We start from the raw sequence: 23,189 nt of genomic DNA on the forward strand, positions 1-23,189 counted from the left end.
TATACGTAGCATTATATTGCAGCCAGCATGATATGGAATGTATAGGTTCAGCAATGTAAATATGCGCATCCATGCGCTCGTACTCCTCACAGATATTACAGCGAAAGCTGTATATCGCTAGGTGAAACGAAAAAGCATTCGTCCCATGTTTCGCTAAACGTCTCCATTGGCTGCCCTGACAGTTACGTCGTTCTCTACGTCGCACCCAAGCGCGCGCGCCATTCGCAGCGCCGTTAGTGACGTCGTTCTCTGCGTCGTACCTGCTTTGCCCGCAACGCCCGCTCCTCGGCTCGCCGTTGTCGCATGCGTTCGATATCTCGAATTAGCTCGGCGTCATGGTTAGCAACATACGCCCGCCATTGGCGCTTGCGTTCCAATAGAAACACACATGTAACCAATAATTGAGAAACGCTTCAATACAGCATCAGCATTAACCCACTGCTAAGCATCTGGGCCGCATGTTTCAGCTTCGCTGGTTAACCATCTGTACGGAGTGCTTGGGTGGTGTTTTTTGGAACTAGATAACGCGTACTACATGAGCATAACCACGACACGCATCATTACCACGCATAAAGCTTTTTACGCCCCGCCAACAGCCATATAATGCAACGCAAATATTGAACAGTACCCATTCCGGGAGGTTCCCGTAATTTTTTTCAAAGTGTTCTCGCTAAGCAACAGTTTAACTTTCAGATGCAAAGCAGCTGCTTGAAGTAGAAAAATATGCCGTACCGGGTATGTCCCGTGTACGCGAAATATCTCGGCTAGAGTTGCGGAATGGATCCCCATTCCATTCCCCCTTTATTACTGAGAGTGATAATTCCAGTAATTCCACTCCTTTTAACTGCTTGGAACGGTGCGACTTGGACCACTCCCACTCCTCGAGTGGCTACGCTGGTCCATTCCGTTCCTCCAATTCCAGTAAATGAAACGCTTTATCTCTGATTTTATGACTACTTGCGCTTGCCTACATAGAAACAAAAACAAACAAATCTAATTTTGAAGTCATAACAACGTAAGAAATAAAGTTAACGTACTGTTTTTTTTTTTCGCACGAGAAAAAAAAATACGTTTTGTGGCCTCTGATAGTCTTCAGGGCGTTGATGGCAGTGATATCTCTAAATGTAATCATTCGAGTAAGAAAAAGTACAAAATCCTTCGAGGACGCTTAAAGGGGCCCTGAAACACTTTTTATAGAAGTGTAGAAATACATTTGAAGGAAAAATATGCTATTTAAGAATCACTTTTCCGCAAAAAGTACTTCAATGCGTTTAGTAGAAGCGGAGTTATTGGTAATCAAACATGGCCTTCGCTGTGCTCCCCGTCCTCCTTCAATAAAGGCCTTGCATTGCGAAGGCTATGGCGGCGTGGGGCGTGGGGCGGGGCCACGGAGTAAGATAAGACAGGAGCGCCGACTCCGCCGCCGCGCAACGCATTCGCTCGGGACAAAACGTGCAACGCAAATTATACATCTCGTAGCGCCATCTGTCGAGGCGCGTGGAAAACACTCAACAGCTTCCTTCCATGTGCGCATGCGCTGAGTGGCGGAGACCGGCGGCGACGGTGGCGACGGCGGCGACGGCGGCGCAGAACGGACAGCGCGGCACCCGCTGAGCGTGTCGTCTGCTACAAACCTGGACCGTCGGCCGTCTGTCGGCCGTCTCAATTTGACAGCAATCAAACACAAAAAATATATGCGCACAAATAATAAAGCGCAAGTAAACACGCGGTAGGGCTTTTATGCACGCATACGAAACATTTTTAGATGTCTAGAGGAAACAGACGATAAATAACGCTGTACAAAAAGACACAACAGAAGTACTTGTCTTTCACTCCTGTACGTCTGCGCGGAAGCGAAGGTGCGAAATTTTCGTGCTCCTCACTTTGTTTACCATGTCTGTAGTAAATGTATTCATGCCTGACGTTACAAGCTATCTTGTTGCTTGTGCGTGAAGAGACGGGACAGCAGGACAGGAAACGATGAAGTGTTTTGTTCCCGGCTGTAAATCTGGCTACGGCAAAGGACGGGAGAAGTTCTCTCTCTTCGCGACACCATCTGATCCGGAGCTACTGCACCAGTGGCGACAAAAAATTCCTGAAAGTAAGCGCCCGCTTAAAGCGAAGGACAAGATATGTGCGCGACACTTTGAGAAGCACCTTATTTCCGATAGGTACTTCAGTGAACACCAAGGTGTTGTCCTATTAGATGTAAAGAAAAAGCCTGGACTTCGAAAGGGAGCCGTTCCAACGATTTTTGAGGGGAGCCTGGCGCATGTCAATAATGCTGAATGCCAAGAGGAACCAGAAGACGCCGCTGCGGATGGACAGGAGGAAGTCAATGTGGCTACAACTACCCACAGTGTAGGCGCCGTTGATTATCCAGAGACATGCCGTGATGAAAATTCTAAGCCTTTTCTCCGAGAAGATTCCTTCAGTTGGCAGCCTGGCAAGGATCTGTTAAGCAAAGACAATAGTTTGAGTGTGCCTTCCAAGGAAGAATCTGCCGAAAAAAATGGCGAAAGCAGGTCCACTGATCAAAACGGCAACACACACTCCCTGAGCGCAGATGGAAATTCGTTTTCGCAGGATCTCTTGCTCCACCCAGAAAAAGTCAAGCTTCCGCCTTCATGGGGTCACCACAAGGTACGAAAATTTTCAAATACAAATAGTTGGGTGCTGCTCCCAAAGCAACACGCGGGCTATAGGATCCTGAGGGTGAAATATGCCGCACAAGTGTTCAGCAATGCTGTTGCAGATGGCTTAAAATACTTGCAAGAGAAAGAACTGCAAGCATTTCAGCAGTGTGATGGCACCATCCATTTCACGAGGCTGATGAATGATATCTTCGATGCCTTAAACAGAAAGCTTCCGCGCGAGGGTGTCCGTTTGGACGGGAAAGATTTTGCTGTCTTGGAGGGAGCATTACATTTTTTGGATGCATGGGAAAAAGAACTTGATGACGGGAAAATATCAAAAGATATGTTTCTCACGAAAAGCACGAGCGAGGGTCTTCGAGTAACCCTACACTCAACAATTGGTTTGTGCAGGTATTTATACTACATGTGGATTTTCCTATGTTTTGACAAGCAAATTCAACCAAGATCCGTTAGAGCGGTTTTTCGGAACCATTCGCCAAGCAGGTGTACAAAATGATCACCCCACGATGCCAACGTTCCTTCAGCTTTATCGCCTTCTTTCTGTACAAAAGCTGATAAAACCTCCAAAATGCGGTAACTGCGAAATCACCGAGAGCGCAGAGAAGCCTTGCTTGACTGTCGAAGACATTAAATCAATTTTCGCCTCGGATGCAATACCAGAGGGCAAGATCAGTAAGTAACCTGACTACAAAACTAGACGGCCTAATTAAAACAGACCGATGGGAGTGTGAGGATATTTTTCCTGAAACAGAGGATGATCCCGCGATCATCGATTGCGTAATATACTTTGTTGCTGGGTTCGTGGCGAGAAAATTCCGGCAAAAATCTAATTGTGTGACATGCAGGGACGCACTTGGTTCCACATTCCAAGACGTTCAAGAAAACCTTTCGAATCTCATTACCACCAAAACACGCGGCCGATTAACCTATCCAAACGTGCATTTTTATAGATTATTGCAAGAGGCCGAGGACTACTTTTCTACCCATGCAAAGTCGACGCATGTCTACGAAGCAACAATTGACCATGTGCTGGAGACACATAATCTCAGCTTCCCTTGTGAAGTTCATAAACAAGAAACACTTGCAGGAATTCTGCATTATTATGTTTTAATGAGAATGCGGCAATTTTGCTCGCAAGAAAACCGGGCAACACAGAAAGCATCGCGAGAAAAAAAAAAGCAAGCGAAGCATCTTTGCACTTGATGGATACTAAGATGAAAAGAGTGATGAACGTCACCTTTGTATTAAAAACTTATTTCTGCTGTTATCCGTCATTGCTTGAGACCGCACGAACGGCCGTTATATGTCCTTCCCATTTTCCTAGTTTTTCTTTCCGTCTTAGGTTCAGTCATTTGTTTATTTTCTGTTCCTGTGCCATGTGGCCCACCTGACAAATGCCCTGTATTTGGCCTGTATAAAATAAATTAAATAAAATTATACATGACTTGTTTCTCCTGCTAACGTCATTCCGTGAACCGCAAGAGCTATGCGCGCTACAGTCCTCAGGGCGTGCGCGGAGCAGACGACAAAACGGATAGGCAAGCAGGCGCCGCGAGAGAGTCCCCGCGCCTTTGCTCCTCTCCGCTGCAGAGTTTTTCTTAAGTCGTAGCGCCGTCTGGCGAACACGCTGTGAAGCAGGAGCCGGCGTTGCAGAATGTGTCCCTTCCAGACGAGCGGAGTCGGCGCTCCTGTCTTATATTACTCCGTGGGCGGGGCCACAACGCTCCGCCTCGGAAACGTCACGGTGGCGCGCAGTTCAAATTTACTTTTATACTTCCGATTTTGGAGTCTACGAAGCGCTAAACGTCAGCCAAACGCTGTTGTTCTCAGCAAGCCGCAGGGCGCTGAGGCCGCGGTGTAGCGGACCACAGCGACCAATAGCAGCCGTGTATGGGAGTGTGCTTTATTACGAAATAAAGCACATAGAAAAGAGAGAGGATTATGGGGGTCTTTTGAAACGAGAGCGTTTGAAAGAAATGTCACTTCGCGTTGCTCTTGCGAGTTCCACGGACCGCGTACGACAGCAGAACTTTGCTGAGATGTGCACAACAGCGTATGCTACCCGCACACTATGTTATTTCACCAAGCCGGAGGGTGGTTCAAGCCTCTTTAAAGTTCGCCTTCAAGAGTGGAGCACGGCAGCGTTCAAATATCCCTGACTGCTCCCCGCGCTTCCCGGCAAGTGCAGCTTATGTGACCGTAATATTTAACTGCAAACGCTGGCAGCGAACGCCATGCACTAAGGCGAGCTTTCTGGTTCTATTTTATTTATTTCCCCCGCACGGTGGGATCCACCGCGGCCGCGGATGCGAGTGTCATCTGTATGGTGTTGCAAGGAACCGAGCAGGGCGCGCCACTTCCACGAAGACAGACCTCAAATGGCAGCTGGAAAAGTAGATTGTGTTTCAGTTCCCGTGTAACAGAATTATACTTTCTTGTTATTCAAATTACAATCCGACGCTATGATGTCTGTAGGTTGTGTGTAAGTCGTACTTACAAATTTTCTGACACATTTTATTTCGAGAAATTCAATTAGTTCAGTAACTCCTATGAGCTACACGGAGGGCCTGCATGGTTCGGGATGATTTTTCTTTAACGGACAACGACGCCTACGCCAACACCGGATTTTCTGCGACACAAGGCCCTTAACGCTATCGCGTTAATAATCTTACACCGTCTTCCTCGTAGTTGGTGAGCGCAGTTATTTCAGAAAAAAGACGGCGAACAAAACATAGCCGTCTTTACAGTATAGGTGAATGACGCTGTCTCAGTAGATGTGTTCGAAGCCGATTGAACCGCTAAAGTTTGCTGCCTTTTTTATTGCGATAGCTATCGTATGGGCACTCCAAGCGAATGTCTGCCGTCACCGTGAGGTTACTTTTAAAGTCCAACAGCGATAAAACCGTCGCCGCGCGCCCTAAGCTGTGTGTGCGAGTGAAAGCGTGCGAGGGTGAGCCGGTAACCGGGGCTCAATAAAGCGCACGCGAGGGCGGAAGGCAGGTCGGCAGCACGCGGTCCCTGGCGCGCGAGACACGGGGGCGAGGCGGCGGAGAGGGAGAGGGGGCGCATTCCGCTCCATCGACTGCTGCTTAAAGCGTGGCCGCGCGGGCGCCGTATCTTGAAAGCGATCTGCGATGCGGGCGAAGTGCGCGCCCGGGCGGGTCTCATCTTCGAAGCGATCTGCGATGGGGACAAAGTGCATGCGCCGAGTGCCAGTAGCTTCGCATGCGCTGTGATTTGGACGCTTAGTTCGCGTTGAGGCGAGACGATAGACAGCGCGAAGGTTAATTTGCCCGCTGGTGCTGGCGCGCTTTCTCAATCCCATGTTTTCACAGAGAGTCTCCGCGGTCATCGAGCGAGAAGTGTTCATGTTTACCTGTGCGCGCGGACACCGTGCTTGTATATTAAGTTAGTAAGCGAGTGTTTACAACTTTATACGGCCAATTAAACTATGTATACTATCCTTGCTTTGTATAGCTCTCTACTAATTTGCTGTCGCAATCGAGGCTTCACCTTTCGGGTGAAACTACTACTTTCTTATTTTTCAAGTTTACTGGTATAATACCGCGCAACATTTTCCAGCACTTCTTTTGACAGCCTGCAATCGCACTTTTCAAATCACCGCGAACCCGCGGAGGGGCTAACAAACAGTTCTTGCGGGGCTGTTCTCCCTCAGCATCCCTTTGCCGTACGTCAAACACGCTTTTGGGAAATGCAGTATTTATTGACCACAATACTCCCTAACAAACATTAAGGAGTTTATTCAAACGAAGCATTTAAACACCTGAACTCCGTAACTAAAACATACGGTCATGCTGTCTTTATCGCTTCTCGATAAGGAACTGCTTTTTCTGGGCAAGTCTCTTTGCATGTCTTTTGTTTAGTATGGGAAGTTGATCGCTGAGGCATTCGCATTTTGTTTTGGTTAATGTTTTTTGCAGCATGTTCCCCATGACAATAGCACGTGGCTGTTCATGAAAAGAAAATTCTCGTTCTGAAGAAAACAAGTCGGAAGTTGGCGCTCCTCCGGTCGTATGTGTTTTTAATATTCTTCGGGTTGTCACTGTCGATTTGCTTGAATATGATCCGCCACCAAGCTCAAACTAAAAGTCAGCAATAACAAAGCCCTGGGGTGCTATGCAGGATGCGCCGAGTTTCTCGTTCGCACGCGTTTCACCCGAGTTTGCTCTATGGCAGTCGGTGAACGGAGATAGCAAGGAACGTGCAAGAACAGCAGGCAAAAAGAAATGTCGAGATAAAGCCGCGTATGACAACATGAGCGCACCCTGCGCGGCACAGTGATTCCGTGCTTCAAGCACACAAGACTGCGCAGCAAAACGCGCCAGCGCCGCGTATTGTTATGAACGTATTATCACCATTTAGCAATACCATGACTGTACCGCTGTCTATCTGCACACTTGCCGTGAGCCACTTGCCACGCCTTTCTAGGGCGCGTAAAGGGCGTGCCTCCTCTTTCGAGCATTATCTTTCTATCCTCCGTCGAATGCGAACAGGGCACATGCGGTGCATTGTTGCGCCTACACTTTCGCTCAATCAATTACGTTAAAATACAACAAATAAAATAAGAAACACTTTATTTCTTGATGTATCTGTTTTTCGTTTGGTATGCTATAAATGTTTGATGACAAACACAGATCGAGCGAATTATTAAATTTTGCACTTTTTTTTTCCGCGAGTGGCGACAGTGAGGCGAAAGCTTACAAGAGGATACATTGTAGAGGGTCGCACGCACGAGGGATTTCATACGGTGACCAGTCGCCAGGGGCGCTGCAGTGCTATCCCTTATAGGGTGCCTTGATGCCCGCGCGCATCGAGGCACTCTAATACTTGATAAAGTCAGTCATGACAATGACCTTTCCATTCCCTGACTATAAGGGGAATGGCAACGCAGCGCTACGGCATGGTTGTTCACCGCAGGTGCTTCACTGAGGCGGCTATTAAGGCAGCCGCTTTACCAACTGAAACGACGGGAGCGACGGCTGTCACTGCAAAATGCCTGTGCGGTATTCTAGGGTCCGTAGTGACGCAGCACAGTGAAAATGCGCCCGTTTATCTGCGTGCGGGAAGCCTCCGCGATGCATTGCAAAGAAGAGCGCCCTGCCCAGTGACACAATTCATCGCTTGTCATCGCTTGCCCAGTGAAGGTGCCTCCATTCGCATGTATATGCAGAGTTTGAGTGTGTTGTTCTCTCCAATGTGCTTGCCGATTGCTTCAGCTGCTGAGCTAACAGCGATCGCAGATGGATACAGTAACGACAGCGCAGCAATCGCATTTTGGCGGGTGATGGCTCCTGTGTGCAGTTAGGAAATTAAACTTCGAACGCAGGAAGGGGTTGCAACTATTTAGTATGCCGTGCTTGTGATGAAGAAATGCCATCGCACTGGGTTTAAAAAAGTGAGCGTTTCTCGGCGCCGACCGTGTTTACGACACTGCGGATCCGATACATCACCGATGACAGAGCAGCCATCTCAGACAACAGCTGCGATACCTTCACGTTGGAAAACTATGCACTGCTCAGCATCGTCATCCACCACGGCTCATCGACGCCTTGCAAGCAGCTACAGTGACTTGCCGATAATTATTTGCTGTGCGCTACGTCACTACAATGCAGACAATGAACCATGTTGTTGGGCCATCACAGCCTAAGAAGATATATGCATAAGCCAGCGAAAGTCGCCGCTTTGTTTTTGATAGTGGTTCTCAGTACATCACCGATGACAGTGTGCTTTGCGTATTTTATGTCGGCGGTCAAGATTGTTGATGCCTCTCAGTTCCGCACCACGTCGCTGTTGCCGGAAAATAAGTTGGGCGTGGCCCAACCGTGGCGGGCGCACGCACAAGAGTTAAATGCCTCGCGCGGGGCGTGACGTATGGTTTTGATTGACACGCGAACTCGGGCCAAACTAGTACATCGCGAAACCCCCCTGTGATGAGCAGGTTCTTTCGTGTTATATTTTCTGGCGGTTCTCTGAGGCGAAGCCTCCCAGAACCCAATCGAGGACAAAGCCGTTTGTGGAACGCACACACAAAACGTTTAATGTAACTAGAACGAGAAAAAAAACCCCATAAAATAAACACTCAAAAAGAACTCATAATACAACACACATGTGGCTAGAACGCTTACTGATGTCGGGCAAGTTCGGGCAGACTGCGGGTGTGAGTATGCACTAGAGTCTCGATGCGGCGAAGCGGAGACGACGATAGAAGCGTTGTTTGTCTCACCAAAAGGTCGCTGTCGGAACGTCGTACAGGCTACCAGAGCGTGGCAGCTCTGGCTCGGTGGGAGAAGACAGGCGGCTCGGCAGCACGGGTTGACGGCGGCGGCGTCCTGGCCGGGCAGCTGGTCGTAGAGCTCGGGCCCGTAGCCCGACAGCTCTCGTTCTGCCCACGGGCGCAGACGCTCACCGGCCTCGGGCAGCAGCAGTTGACAATCGGGCAGGGTGGCGATGCCCGGGAAGGCAGGCGGCTTGGCAGCAGGGGTTGATGGCGGCGGCGTCCTGGCCGGGCAGCTGGTCGTGGAGCTCGGGCCCGTAGCCCGACAGCTCTCGTCCTGCCCACGGGCACAGTCGCTTGCCGGCCTCGGGCAGCTGTTTACGATCAGGAAGAGTGGCGACTCCCAGGAACGGGTTGGCAGGAGGCCCCGGCCGGGTGAAGTCCTGGTGGCTCGGGTCCGGAACCCGACGGCCGTCTTCAGCTCCCGATCCGGTGGCCGACCTTGTCCTGGTGTCGCTTCTGGAACTCCTCCCCCTACTGCCAGCGCGGCTCCTTTTTCTGCTGCTCTGGTCGATTCGTCGACTTCTCATTGGGTGCTCGAGGCTCCGTGTTCTTTTGTGATTGGATTGGGTTTTTCTTTTGATTTGTTTTCTTGCGCCGCGTGTTCACGCGCCGGACGGTCTTCGGCGTTGTCGTTTTCGGCGCGGCGCGGTAGAGCGGCGCGCGCTCTCCTTGTCGTCTGCTTCTTGTTTGAATGTACCGCACCTGGTTGCACACCACAAATATAACCGTCGCGCACCACACATCACATAATCCCCTTTTGGGACAAGTTTTTCCACAGGAAAAACTGCCGGTCAGTGCGCGACACCTTTCACACTTATGCTCTGTATGGCACATTCACTGTGGGTCCATCACACAAATTCAAGTCTTGAAGCTCACGAGGCATTCAAGCACAACACTCACGAATGCACACAACAAGCGAAAGCCCTTACAGGTTCAAAACAATGTTTATGGGGCGTATAAAGCACACTCACAAAAACAACTTCACATAAAGTAATTTAAGGTTGCAGACCAAGTCCTCTATTCTTCAAGGTCAAAATCCTCAGATGGCAACCGGCTAATCATCAGTTTAAGTTATTGCGTCCCAGACGAGACGAACCGCACGCCTCTTTTGCGTTTGGGACAACCGCCCTGGAACGGCGCGTCTTTTACGCGTTTGCGATGATAGCATGGGCGCCCCTTTACTGTGACGTTGAGAATACATGCACGTAGGCCCCTGATTGATCTGGAACCGGTGCTTTACTGCTTTGCTAGCCTCGACCTGGTCCCCTGTTGTAGATACCTCCGACGTGTGCTCTTTAGCAGAGGCCAACTTTCGTTTACCGACATCGTCTGCAAGCAGGCCATCATGTTGACCTTGCGTACATACGTCGTCACTAACTGCTAACCTGCACTGTGGCGTGAGTTGTAAGTCACATGACTCTTCTTTTGAGTCTACTCTGTTCCTTCCTCCGAGAACCTCGGTACCTGTCTCCTTGCTGTGTATCTCTGTAACCATATCTATAGCACAATGACCTATCAGGTCTTCAGAGATGCAGGAAGGCGAGCTTATCCTCACATGAGGTGAGGTATTCGAGTGGTCCTCAAACCTATTGAGGCCACTTATCACCACCGCAAGTGGTACACCGGAAGAGTGGGGGAGCATTTCATCGCTCGCCTCGCACTCTTCGAGGCCATTGGCATTGCGAACTATTGCCCAATCAGTCGGGCTTTCTAGAGGCATCTGCGCCTCTTTAGGCGATGTGCTTTCAACTGCACTGGTTCGCAAGCGTACCTCCTTGTCGGTGGTGTCCTCTTCAAGGTCACTGTCAATGCGCACCGCTGCCCAGTCCATCGGGCTTTCTTTAGGCCTGTGTGCCTTTTTATCCAATGTGCTTTTCATAGCACAGGTGCGCATGGGTGCCTCGATTTCACCGGTAGTTGCCTGCTCCTTGCCCACAGATCTATCCTCAGCGTCCCTGAGGTTCACGCCAGGACCTAGGCTGGTCCGTTTTCTGCTCATTTCTCTGCTGCCCTCTTGTTCAGTGCACAAAAACCCGTGACGGCGTTCGGGGCACTCCCTAGACAGAGATGTTGAACTGCTGAGCCTGGATCCCGCGTCAAACGCTTGCTCAATAAAGCTTGTATAGGATTCCAGCTCGCTAATCTCTCTCAGGGAGCGTGCCCGTTCCGCCTCCGCGATCTTGAGACGCAACTGCAAAATACGTGCATCGCGCTCAAGCTGATCTTTTCTCGCTTCTCGTTCCGCAGCCCGTTCTTCTCGCTCCGCAGCGCGTTCTTCTCGCGCTCGCGCCTCGTGCTTGTCTAACCACGCTGTTAGCTCTGCTCCCTCTAGCCCCATGCGTTCCGCTAAAGCTAACAGCTCTCGCGTGCTAGCCATGTTGCTACGCTCTTAAACTAACAACAAAAAAGAAAACAAACGGCTTCGTCCTGTCGCGGACGCCAATTTGTGATGAGCAGGTTCTTTCGTGTTATATTTTCTGACGGTTCTCTGAGGCGAAGCATCCCAGAACCCAATCGAGGACAAAGCCGTTTGTGGAACGCACACACAAAACGTTTAATGTAACTAGAACGAGAAAAAAACCCCATAAATTAAACACTCAAAAAGAACTCATAATACAACACACATGTGGCTAGAACGCTTACTGATGTCGGGCAAGTTCGGGCAGGCTGCGGGTGTGAGTATGCACTAGAGTATCGATGCGGCGAAGCGGAGACGACGATAGAAGCGTTGTTTGTCTCACCAAAAGGTCGCTGTCGGAACGTCGTACATGCTACCAGAGCGTGGCAGCTCTGGCTCGGTGGGAGAAGACAGGCGGCTCGGCAGCACGGGTTGACGGCGGCGGCGTCCTGGCCGGGCAGCTGGTCGTAGAGCTCGGGCCCGTAGCCCGACAGCTCTCGTTCTGCCCACGGGCGCAGACGCTCACCGGCCTCGGGCAGCAGCAGTTGACAATCGGGCAGGGTGGCGATGCCCGGGAAGGCAGGCGGCTTGGCAGCAGGGGTTGACGGCGGCGGCGTCCTGGCCGGGCAGCTGGTCGTGGAGCTCGGGCCCGTAGCCCGACAGCTCTCGTCCTGCCCACGGGCACAGTCGCTTGCCGGCCTCGGGCAGCTGTTTACGATCAGGAAGAGTGGCGACTCCCAGGAACGGGTTGGCAGGAGGCCCCGGCCGGGTGAAGTCCTGGTGGCTCGGGTCCGTCTTCAGCTCCCGATCCGGTGGCCGACCTTGTCCTGGTGTCGCTTCTGGAGCTCCTCCCCCTACTGCCAGCGCGGCTCCTTTTTCTGCTGCTCTGGTCGATTCATCCATTTCTCATTGGGTGCTCGAGGCTCCGTGTTCTTTTGTGATTGGATTGGGTTTTTCTTTTGATTTGTTTGCTTGCGCCGCGTGTTCACGCGCCGGACGGTCTTCGGCGTCGTCGTTTTCGGCGCGGCGCGGTAGAGCGGCGCGCGCTCTCCTTGTCGTCTGCTTCTTGTTTGAATGTACCGCACCTTGTTGCACACCACAAATATTGTCACGACCTCGCAGGAGACGTGGAAGCAGGCGTACAGCACCTATACAAGCACTTTATATGAGCAGCAAAACGCAACGTCGTTGTCGTCTCTGTTTTTCTACCCGCGCGCTACTTCAGCGGCGTTTCCATGGCCGGGCACATACCCGCAGCGACGATATAGCATGTGGCATTTGCCCCTCCCTTGAAAGAAGCATCGTCCCGATGCGCCAAGCGCCCAAGAAAGTGCAGTGATGGTGCAAAAGTGAGGTCATGATGCAAAATATGGCTTCATACGAAGCACGTGCACAACCTCGGGCAGATGCTGCCGGCGTTTGGAGCAGTAAGGACTGTCGGGCACAACTTCATAATTCACGTCACTGATGTGGCGTAGAACTGTGTACGGCCCGAAGTATCTTCGCAGGAGCTTCTCAGATAGCCCCCGCCGACGAATAGGAGTCCAAACCCACACCTGGTCGCCGACGTTGTACGTGACGGGTCTGTGTCGAAGATTGTAGTGTCTGGCATCGTAGTTCTGTTGCGCTTGGATGCGCAAGCGTGCAAGCTGCCTTGCTTCCTCGGCGCGTTGCGTAAACTCCTCGGCACCAGTCGCGTGATCACCACACTCGTGTGGCAGCATCGCGTCCAACAGTGTTGTTACTTCCCGGCCATAGACGAGGCTGAAAGGTGTCACGCGTGTTGTCTCCTGGCGAGCCGTGTTGTACGCAAATGTAACATATGGTAAAATCTCGTCCCAGTTCTTGTGGTCGACGTCGATGTACATACTCATCATGTCTGCCAGAGTCTTATTCAAGCGTTCTGTCAGCCCATTGGTTTGGGGGTGATAAGCGGTTGTCTTGCGGTGAGTTGTACCACTTAATCGCAACACGGTATCCAGAAGCGCGGCCGTGAAAGCAGAACCTCTGTCGGTAATGACCACTGCGGGGGCGCCATGCCTTAGGACGACGGCTTCGATGAAAAATCGTGCTGCTTCGGCTGCTGTTCCCCGCTGGAGAGCACCTGTTTCGGCGTATCGGGTAAGATAATCAGTGACGACGACTATCCATCTATTGCCGGCAGAAGACACTGGAAATGTACCTAAAAGGTCCATGCCAACTTGTGCGAACGGCGCTTGTGGTATCTGAACAGAATGCAGCAGTCCAGCAGGTTTGACGGGTGGGGTTTTGCGGCGCTGGCAATCAAGGCATGTCTGGACATAACGTTTCACGACCGGCGCAAGTCTTGGCCAGTAATACTTTAGCCTAAGTCTGGATAATGTGCGGGAGTAGCCCAAATGACCAGCGGTCGGCTCGTTGTGACAGGCGTGTAGGACTTCGTTCCGTAGAGATGCGATGACCAGCGACCGCGTTTACGTATCGCCGACGACGACGTCACGCTTCCGCCGCGAAGTTGTTCCCTCGTGCCTGTCATCTGCGATAACTTGCACACCGGGCCTGGCGTCGCTGAACACATCAACGCACTAGTACTGAGTCAGGGCGTTTCCGTCGCCAGGGCCGTAATTAATGTACTCGACGGACATGCTGAACTCCTGCTGACGAATTTTAGCAGGGAACGTAGACAGATTGTTAAAGGCACTGCTGTTGCTTACTTCGACGAAATTGCCCCAATACAAGACTGCCTCTCAGTGCAGCACGCGGCGTCCACCGCACCTATGCCTGCACCTGTGGTTGATGTCAGTCGAACTTTATCGCCCATCGAACGCAACAGCCTTCTTGAGCTCATCAATGAGTTTAACAGCTGCTTCGCATCAACGTCAAGAGTTAGCCAGACGCCGCTCACCAAGCACCGTATTATCACCGAAGACGACGCAAGACCCATCCGGCAGAATCCTTATCGTGTAGCACCAAAAGAGCGGGAGGCAATCCAAAAACAAGTGAAGACGATGCTTGAGGACGGAGTTATTCAGCCACCTAAGAGTCCGTGGGCATCGCCTGTCGTATTGGTGAAAAAGAAGGACGGTAGTCTGCGCTTCTGCGTCGACTATCGAAAACTCAACCAGATCACAAAGAAAGACGTTTAACCGCTACCGCGTATCGATGATTCACTGGACCGGCTACGAAACGCACGTTACTTTTCGTCGATGGACTTGAAAAGCGGCTACTGGCAAATCGAAGTTGATGAGAGATGGCGCAACTTCTTTTCTTCGGCCATCTCAGGATCTGCTCTGTGGAAAAGGCGGGCCATATCTTCTGCAAACATGGCAACGCTCTCATTCGGCTTCTGAACACGAGATTCGAGAAGGCGCTGCGCATTGTCTTTTCTGTCGCTGCTAGTGAATGTGTCTAGCAGCTGGGTGCGGAAGGCATCCCATGTGGTCAGGCTCCTCTCCCGGTTCACAAACCATGTCCGCGCACTGTCTCGAAGAGCAAAATAGACATAAGACAGCTTTTGCCGGGAGCTCCATTCATTATGACTGGCGACACGCTCGAACTGGTCCAGCCAATCTTGGACATCTTCAATGGCGTCACCATGGAAACTTTCTGGGACCATAGGATGCTGTAGCGTCACCTGCGATGGAGTTGCAGTGGCCATGGCGGTAGTACTTTGACGCGGTCCGGTAGGATCCTGCAAGGGGTTGAACTCGGGCGTCAGGCCTAGCAGGCGGCGGCTGTACCGGTGAACCGGAGTTTCGACGAGCGAAGGCGATTCCGCGTTCGATGGATGGCTCCGCGAAGGGGTGCTAAGCATGAGGCAATCCTACCCAGCACCTCCACCAGTGTCACGACCTCGCAGGAGACGTGGAAGCAGGCGTACAGCACCTATACAAGCACTTTATATGAGCAGCAAAACGCAACGTCGTTGTCGTCTCTGTTTTTCTACCCGCGCGCTACTTCAGCGTCGTTTCCATGGCCGGGCACATACCCGCGGCGACGATATAGCATGTGGCAATATAACCGTCGCGCACCACACATCACACCCCCTCGAGTTGAACTCGGGAACATGGTGGCGGCAGCAGCAGCCTGTGTAATCGCATCCAGCGGCAGCAAGCGTCAATATGACTGTCTGGACCCGTTCACCTACATGTCCGACGTAGAGTTTCACCGTCATTTTTGCCTTTCCAAAACGTGAGTGCGCTGGCTGTGTGACGAGTTAGGCGAAGGCCGTCGTCTGCGGAAATAGGGTGGCGGGCAAATGATGCTTTCCCAGCGCAGATTGGTGTGACTAGGCTGTGGAGGAATAGCTCGTGCGATCGCTTCGGCTTTCTCCTGTTTCAAGCAAGCTCGTCCACCGCGCCCCAGGCCAGGTCAGGTCAGGTCCGGCGTCGTCATCGGAGCACTGGAGCACCTGCAAGCACCTGGGGTTCAACCCGGACCAACCAACCTGTGCAGGTGAAGTAGTCACATTATATTGGCAGATTCAGAATGGACGCCGGGCTGCCTTCCGGTGCAACAGGTGCCGAAATCAGTTTTCGCAGGTACACGGTACCGCTGCACTGCACGGGCAGAGAGGCGAAGGAAGTGACTGCGCCAACACGGACCGCCTCGGCCGTCCGAACGACCACCTCTCCAGGCGGCAAATGATTTGGCTCACGTACTTCGTGAGCAAAAGCGTAGACATATGGATGTTGAAAGAGACCCTAGACTTGTTTCCTCTATAGGAGCACGCCATCGCCGACTGGAGGAGCTACCCCCGTAAGGTCGCGAGGGACGAGCTGCTGGCGCGAGCTCCACTCGGTGGCCCCGGGAAGACAGCGCAAATTGACGAGTGCCTTCTTCGCGGCGAGCAAAAGTGCAATCGAGGCCGCCTAATGACGGGCGACAACGTTCCGTCGAGCCGCCAAAATAACGGTGGTGTTAAAGATAGTGGCCCATGGGTCTTTGGCATGGTCTGCGCGACCTGAGAGGTGCTTCTACTTTTCAAGTTCGACCGACGAAAGGCGGCGACGCTAGGCGCCAATATTGCAGCCATTGTTCAACCGGGGACCATTATTCATAGTGACGAATTGGCCGCATACAACTGTATCCCAAATTTAGTGGATGCTAACGGGGCTATACCTCAATCTGCATTGGGAGACAGTTAACCACAGCGTGCACTTTGTGGAAACCAACACGGGCGTTCACACGCAAAAAAATAGAAAGTTATTGTCAAAAAGTGAAGCGCCACCTCGACAGCAGTGGGTACAGAGTAACTGCACTGATGCTGGAGTCCCACCTGGGATGAATATGGTGGCACTCAACGGCCACGAGCGCTGCAAAGACTCTTTCCTGCGGTTGTTAGAAGCCATCGCTCGGCGCTAGCCAGTATGAAGGTGCGTCACAATGTAAAAGAAAATAAAGCGTAGTTTTTTTATCCTTGCATGAGTGTTTTCCGACATTCCTGAGTGCTTACACGGTAAGCGCGCGGCAAACCACTTCTGCGCTAGCGGACGCTCCCTTCGTCTCGCAGCCTTACTTTAACGCGAGCAACGAGCGATCTGTTGAAAGCCCAGTTTAATTAATCAGGCGCACAACAATCTGTGCTCAGAAATGGGAGCGCAAGCACGTAGCGAGCCGCACCAATTCAATCCAGAGGAAAGAGAAAGAGCAACGAGCGATCTGTTCAAAGCCCAGTGCGAAAACCAAACGCACAGCAATCTGTGCTCGGAAATGCTAGCGCAAGCACGTAGCGAGCCGCGCCAATCCAATCCAGAGGAAGAAAGAGGAGGGCGAACGTGCCCTCGTGGTATAACGCGAAACGATTAAACTACACATTAGTCTAATACACATTCAGTGTACAACTTGTAAACTTTAAAACACCTATACCGTACGATATTGTGACTACTATCATTGTACTAAATGCATTTATTTGATAACTCGCTTGTGCCTCTAATGCACTCGGTGGAACGACAAACAAGTGAAAGAATGCACGACCATGCACCGACCGTATGATCACGTGAGCCCCAGTTTGTCGACCGCCGATATGGCAACGCCCAAGGGATGATGGCCACCCAGAGTGAATCTAGACAAACCAATGAAACTGGAGGTGTGCCGATGGACAAACTTTGTCTTGTTACCATTAGTTCTTTCATATTGGGGTGTCGCCAGAGCTCGTGAAGATCCCGAGTTTCGCCAAACTCGGGGCATCCTGCATAGCACCCCTGGGCGCCATAACGTAAAATGATTTCAAACTGTTTTGATTCCAATTTTTGAAAATCAGCCTCCACGATTGGTCAACACCTTTTCGGAGCACTCCCAACTTCGCCTGTCTGTCACGCGACGTCACGAAAACCGCGATAGCTCCCCACCTGATATAACGTGAACACACAGATTATGCATGATTAAACCGCACAAAAGAAAAATAATCATTCCTGACTCGACGCCTTTTCACTATTAGCCCTCTGCTATTGGTCCAATGTTTTCTGGCTACGCCCACTTCGCCTGTCTGTCATGCGACCTCACAAAACCACGAAAACTCACCACGTCAAATTGACGTGTACGCGAAAAAAAATGCATTAACATGCCGAACAAAACTGAGAATTTTTCTGAATAGCCACAGACTGCCCCGTTCCGAAAGGAATAGAATATGGCTGCCCGCCGAGCACTCAGGCCCTCGCTACTCGGACCTGCCGATAAGCATGTATTTATTTGCGCATGATAAACCTTCTTGCGTGGCAGTAAAACGTTATCGAGCCTTTTCGGCATGCATACGACATCGCTCTGCCAACTCTTCCTTGCTGTGGATCCGTTTTAGCGGCATTCTTATCCTTCCGTTGCACGCAGCCGCGATTTTCGACCAGCCACCGCAAGCTAAGCGGACCAATCGAAGAAGCCGGCACCACCCTCTTCATGCGGTTATCTATTTTCACTGTGCTGGCTCGGCCCCATCGAAACCCTCTCCACTAGAGCGTGTTGCTCGCCTCTTGTCAGCCAATTAGATAAGAAAAACCACTGAGTGTAGACAATGTTATTGGTTTTGAAAGCGAACAAATGTGACCGACTGTAAACGAGGAGAGTGTTTGATTGGGTTGTTCAGACAACGCTGCGGGTCACCGCCCGATGCTTGCGTCGGTGGTTACGTAAATTTGACGTCAGGAGTTTGGAATCAAAACAGTTTCGGAATCATTTTACGTTATAGCGCGCCTGCTTACACATGGCGGCGACAAGCGTGAAATTACAAGTAGAAAGGCTTCATTCGACAACACTCCCTAGTTTTGTTCTTTCGCCAGTTTGCTAGAAATTGCTGCAGCAAGGTAAACATCAAGACAGTACACGGGCAGTGTAAAAACGGTTGTGTGGAAACCGTCGACGGTTATACCGTCAATATAGGCCAATAGCCGAACGCTTGTAGAACTCTATTCGCTTCAGTATAAAAATGATCGACGTGATAGCGTATAATCTGTTGCAGTGAAAATATTTAGATCCTACTCGTTTTTTTTATATATTTCATTACGTAATTCGGTAGACGACAGAGCAATGTGAGAGATCGGGCTATAGTTGGTAACTCATGATACAACTTGTGGTTGTTCCGTTGTCGTCTCTCGCTCAAGTTTTCGTGCTAAAACCTTGTATCCCTCAAAACCAGTACATGTGGTGTTTTTACATATGAGCTAATTCGTCATTCTTGTGATGTCTCAAGCCTGGCGAGGGCCGGCGTGTAAAGTGACGGACGTCCTTCTCTTTCAGTGTCTGGAGCCCTCGCTCACCGCCGCCACAGGGGCAAAGGCTTACCTGCTCCTTCCTGACGAGCCAGCAATCGTTGTGCTCAGGCATTCCCTGTTATATCTGTGAGAAATCTAACGCTGTCAGTTACAACCTGTGGGGTATAGTCATAAATAGAATGCTAGCACAGCATTTAACCGAAATGCGAGCTCGCACAGCAGGGTCTACACTTCCAGATACTCAACAGCGCTTCGGTTTCTCAGCGATGCGTATATACGCATCCACGAGCCTCCACCCTGAGGTCAGAAATATGTTAATTAAAGCCGGACTTCAAGACGAAATAAATGTTCATTGTGTTGAAAGCATAGACGGCGGGACGGGTGAAACAGACAGGGCAGGGCGATCATCACATTGGCGCAGTTCAGCGCATTGTCCTGTCTGTTTCACTGATACCGGCATCGACAGTGTTTCTTCATAATGATCATAAAACAACTAGCCCAGCTGACAGCCCCTGATTGAATAAAAAAAAATCCCGCAGAAGCTCCACTGGAGTTTTTATTTTATTTACACTTCACCTACATCGCCATACGGCATTGCGTAGGGGAGGTACATATGGGTAGTAACATAACGCAATTAGCAATCGATATGATAGTTACGACAAATACAACGATACACAAGATATTTTAAGGAAAAAAAACACTCGAATAACAGTGAATTACACAATTTATAAACAGTGACACAACCATACATTAAACACCCAAACGCTCCGGGACAACAAACCACTCCCTTTGGCAGTGGTATTGTGGGCGTTGTTACAGGGAAGAAAAAAAAGATTTCATTATCAGTTTCATTAACGATATCATCCGGGAGTCGGTTCCATTCCTGTATCGTTTTTACAAAGAAGGTACTGCCAAAAGAGTGGGTTTTGTAGGAGTATTCTAATATTTTCTGTGAATTATCTCGTCGATTTGAGACGTACGTTGGTGCGAAGAGATAATGAAGAGGGTTAATGGCATTTCTATTGTAATAAATGCTATGAAGAAATTTAAGCCGCAGTTTCTGCCTCCTCACCATTAGTGGCTCCCATCCCAGGGTTTGTTTTATTTCTGTAATACTTGCAAAAAAATTATAGTTGTTGCTAACAAAACTGGCTGCTTGATTTTGAATTTTTTCCAGTCTGTCGATCAAGTATTCCTGATGGGGGTCCCAGATTACACAAGCACAATCAAGGATAGATCTTACACACATGAGATAGAGGGTTTGTTTCACGGTCTGTGAGGCTTCCTAAAATTTCTGCGTATAAAGTATAGCATGCTACCTGCCTTTGTCACGGTCATATCTATGTGTTTAATCCACTTAAAATTGTAGGAAAAATAGACGCCCAAATATTTCTAATGAGATTCATTGCTAATAATTGTATTATTGATTTCGTACGGTATATCTACTTTACGAATCCTGTTGGTGAACGATACGCAGCAACATTTCCGGACGTTTAGACTCATTTTCCAATTTTGACACAACGTTGATATTCTGCACAAATAATTTTGCAAAACTTCGGCATCCTTACGCGATTTAATTTCCCTAAACCCTACACAATCATCTGCGAATAACTTAATGGGAGAGGTAACACCATCAACTATGCTATTAATGTAAATCAGGAACAGCAAAGGTCCTAGTACGCTCCCTTGTGGTACACCAGACGTAACGTTTACTGCAGATGATTTTGAGCCGTTAATTACTACGCTTTGCTGACGACCGTTTAAGTAGCCGTTTATCCAAATAATAACTTTAGGGTTTATGTTTGCAGAAAGCATTGCAAATTCTAACAGGTTGTGTGGGACGGTGTCGAAAGCATTACGGAAATCAAGGAACACTGCATCTACTTGAGCGTTACTGTCTAAGGATTGTGCAATGTAATGTTGAAATTCGACTAGCTGGGTTATACATGAGCGCCCATTTCTGAAACCATGCTAAGACGGCGTGAAGAACTTGATTGACTCCAAGTATTTAACTGTTTCACTGTATATGATGTGTTCAAATAACTTGCAACAAATTGCTGTTAGCGAGATGGGCCTGTAATTTTTGACGAGCTTTTTGTCACCTGATTTATAAACCGGGACTACGTTAGCAATTTTCCAGTCATGGGGAACAACTCCAGTATTAAGTGTAGTTTCATATATAACGCATAAGTACTGTGCGATGATGCTGTGACAATTTTTAAGAATAAATGGTGATAGGCCGTCCGGCCCAACTGCTTTCGATGTATCTATCTGCTGTAACATGCAATGAACACCATTAATGTTAATCTCTACGTCTTCCATGGAAGGCTGCGTGACTGGAAACGCCATCACATCACCAGAAGTAGTTTGAGTAAAAACTGACTGGAAATATTTATTGATAGCTTCAGCTTTTTCTTCATCGGTGCATAGAGTATTACTCTGCACAGTCAGAGCAGGAATATTCATATCGTCTTTCTACTGTGTTTCACATACTTCCAAAACTCTTTCGGGTTTTTCTTTAGCCTATCACTGAGCTGGGCAAAAAATAAATCCTTTCTTGATTTTACTGCTGATTTCAGTATCAGGTTTGCGTCCCTCAGCTCTTGCTCATTAGCCGCGGTACTCTTTTTGCGAAATTTTCTGTGCGAACTTCGTGCTTTCCTAATTAATCGGCGAATGTCACCATTAAACCAAGGTTTTTGCTTCATTCTCTTTTTTAGTATTCTATTTGGTACATGAGCTTCGACTGCGTTAAGTAGCTTATCACGGAAAGAAGACCACAGCGCCGAAGAACAACGGCTTTCTGCCAGAAGCAAGAATGTTGGGTAATACAACTCTAGTTCTGCAGAAACAGAATCATAATCACAATGGTCATACAGGAAAATTTTTCTTGGTATTGCCTGTGCTATTTGAACGTTTTTTATGTTTAAGTCTGTCACAACGGCCTTATGATCACTTATACCAGGGATCACCGACACAGTGGAAACAACATTGGGGTCATTACATAAGATTAAATCCAGAATGGCATCATGTCTTGTAGGAACATTCACATATTGAAAAAAAAAACCAAAAACTCTCAAGAATTCACCAAACAAAGTATAGACTGATGACCTATTATGTGTACCACAGGTTGTCCAATCAAAATCTGGTAGGTTGAAATCCCCACTCAAAAATACAGTCTGGAATAGACTGCATCATCTCAGAGAGCAGTGTCATAGGAGTGTCACTACTGTCCGGCGGACGGTAGAAACAACCAAAAACGACAGTTTTTCCCTTCGGTAAGTGAACGCGGCACCACACTGCTTCGGTTGAATTATGAAAAGAAATTTCCTCGCTAGTCCACTCGTTCGCAACAAGAATGAATACTCCCCCGCCATGGCGATTTCTATCTTTCCTATAAATAGTGAATCCATGTGGGAAGATCCCAGTATCAGGTATCGTACTGTCCAGCCAAGATTCTGTACCCATGATAATTTTCGCTTGAGTAGTCGCCACAAGGGATGCAAACTCGTCAACTTTATTATTAATACTTCGACAGTTCACAAGAAGCACAGGTATGCGCCCGCACGTGTTTGAAGTCTCGTTTATTCCGGTTCTGGGATGACTGACGTCACGTCAGTCAGCTCTTTGAGATCGCGAATGCGCACGAAGCGGGGTGGGTTGGTTCATTTCACTGTCCCACACGAACGTCTTTCCGTTGATTATAAGCTTATCATAGTTAAGGCACACTCGGTATTCTTTTGTAATAAAACTGAGATAATCAGTATGACAAGGCAGCCATCCTTGTTTATTGTAACTTCTTTCTCCTCTTCCCCTTTTGCCTTCTTCTTCTACCTTACACTCCCCCTCTTTTAAGTCTCACCCCTCCTGGGGTGATAAGGAATGATGTTGCTCACAGCTGCAATCTCTAATTGTCCACTGTTCATATACCCATCAGTCTTGAGTAGGCCTTGCTGCACACACGTTTTCACGACCTGGAATGGACCAAGGATTTTTACATCAGTTCCTGGTAGTCCCTTTCTGATAAGCACAAAGTCGTTTAGCTTGATATCCGGTATATGTCCATGATGCCTCTTGTCGAACTGGCGTTTCATCGCTGCGCGATACCTGCTGCGCTCCTCGATGGTTTTTGGTCGTTCCGTTAGCTGGAGTTT

General features: G+C 49.4%; 1 pseudogene; it reads right to left on the reverse strand.

The window, feature by feature from the left end:
* Window positions 1-10,726: 10,726 nt before the first annotated feature.
* Window positions 10,727-22,650, reverse strand: LOC125939701 (uncharacterized; annotated as a pseudogene).
* Window positions 22,651-23,189: the final 539 nt, after the last annotated feature.

Source organism: Dermacentor silvarum, unplaced genomic scaffold (assembly GCF_013339745.2).
Source record: "Dermacentor silvarum isolate Dsil-2018 unplaced genomic scaffold, BIME_Dsil_1.4 Seq992, whole genome shotgun sequence".
Taxonomy (NCBI): domain Eukaryota; kingdom Metazoa; phylum Arthropoda; class Arachnida; order Ixodida; family Ixodidae; genus Dermacentor; species Dermacentor silvarum.